Here is a 2,500-nt window from a genome sequence, read left to right on the forward strand (position 1 = left end):
CTTTCCCAAGATGCAATTGCCATAGAAAAAATATATGTTATCATTTTAGATTGATAAACCTCTTTTCAGTAACGTATTCTTAATCCGATTTATAAATAACGTATTCTTAATGCTCTTGTAAGTAGCGTATTCTTAATCCTCTCTATAAGTAATGTATTCTTAATCCTCTTTATAAATTACGTATTTTTAATCACTTTTGTAAATGTATTCTTAATCCTCTTTTTAAGTTACGTATTCGTAATCCTCTTTATAAGTAACGTATTCTTAATCCTCTATAAGTTACGTATTCTTAATCCTCTTTATAAGTAGCGTATTCTTAATCCTCTTTATAAGTTACGTATTCTTAATCTTCTTTATAAGTAGTGTATTCTTAATCCTCTAAAAGTAGCCTATTATTAATCCTCTTTATAAGTTACGTATTCTTAATCTTCTTTATAAGTAGTGTATTCTTAATCCTCTAAAAGTAGCCTATTATTAATCCTCTTTATGAGTACCGTATTCTTAATCCTCTATAAGTAGCCTATTCTTAATCCTCTAAGTCAGGGGTGGCCAACCTTTTGTTTCCTATGCACCAATTTTTTTCACTTCTAATTCAGATGCGCCACACAAACTTTAACCCCCTTTCAATCCCTTATGTATGGGGATTTAGACATATTAGGCAGTAATACATATAACGATTTGATATATACATATATATATATACATATATATACATATATATATATATATATATATATATATATATATATATATATATATATATACATATAAATATACAGTATATATATATATATATATATATATATATATATACACACACACACACACACATATATATATATATATATATATATATATATATATATATATATACATACATATATATATATATATATATATATATATATATATCTATATATATATATATATATATATATATATCTATCTATCTATATATATATACATATATATATATATATATATGTGTGTGTGTGTGTGTGTGTGTGGACAGATGTACAGCTGTAAAGGAAATTATTTAACATGGATACAAAGTACATTGTACTTACTATATTGGCACTGAATTTGCATTGATAATCTTCATAGTTATTCCTGAAAGTACTAATAAAATTATATGAACATAATTAGCAGTTTTAAAGAAAAGTAATTTCACATCCAGGAAAAATAAACATAACTATGTTTAATGAGACTTTGTATTTTGCTTTGCTTTCACTAAATCTGTAGTATTAGGAGTTTCAATAGTAACTGAGAACAACAGAGCTCTCTTTTCCTATTTGAATCGGATAGTCGCGACCTTAGTTTGTTCTTGATCATTTTCATGGATGAAAACATTTTCTCGCATCTATATGTTGTTCTAAAGCGACAGGCATAAATTTGGGTAAATTTTCTAAATTCTGGAAAATGTTCACCTGTTAAAAATAGCCAAAAATTAAGCATTTCAGATTCACTTGGGAGTGAGGAAATTTAATTAAATTTACTCCTCAGCACTGAATTTACTTTTAGATCAGTAAGTTTCATCTGTATATTACTAGGCATCTTCAGAATATTATGTTCAGTAAGTGAATATGGATTTGTAAATGCAAGCATGCAATCTTCAACAAAATCATTAAAACGGCTATCAAAGGGTTCTAGTAGTAATATGATTTTTCTAATGTATTCTGTAAAGTTGGTATATGATGAAGGTATTATATGTGTCTAAATTCTAACACATATAGATATTGTGTATTTTGAATCATCAGAAAGAAAAAAAAAATGCAGGACATAGCGGAAGGTCCCCCTTAAATTATTTTTTTATTTTTGAAAAAAAATCAGTATTATTGTTAGTATTATTTTTTATGAGCAGGCATGTTTTTTTTGTTTATTATCTCTGCTCTAAGTGAAGTAACATTTCAGATGGTTTTTGCAGCGAATATTTTTACGTTGAACACGCTAACATAAGTCTCTCCTCGTAGTTCATATATGACAGATGTATGATAACGTTGTTACTGATCCTGAGGTATTTTATATTGATTATTCGTTCTCATGCAGTTTATTTATTTCCTAATTTCCTGTCCTCACTGGGTTATTTTTTCCCCTGTTGGAGCCCTTGGGTTTATAGCATCCTGCTTTTCTGACTAGGGATGTAGCTTAGGTAGTAATATATATGTGTGTGTATATATATATATATATATATATATATATATATATATATATATATATATATATATATATATATATATATATATATATATATATATATATATATTTCATATTGAATTATTCACCATAAAGAAACTAAAAAAACTTAAAAATCCGTAAAAAAAAACACCAGAAATATTTGAAAAGGAATATATAATGAAAAGCAAGTTTCTGCTCTCTCTCTCTCTCTCTCTCCTCTCTCTCTCTCTCTCTCTCTCTCTCTCTCTCTCTCTCTCTCTCTCTCTCTGTCTCCCCCAGACCATCCAAGACTGGAAGATGCAAAATACACCGGAAGATGCATTAG

This window comes from Palaemon carinicauda, chromosome 11 (genome assembly GCF_036898095.1).
Source record: "Palaemon carinicauda isolate YSFRI2023 chromosome 11, ASM3689809v2, whole genome shotgun sequence".
In the NCBI taxonomy this organism is placed as follows: Eukaryota; Metazoa; Arthropoda; class Malacostraca; order Decapoda; family Palaemonidae; genus Palaemon; species Palaemon carinicauda.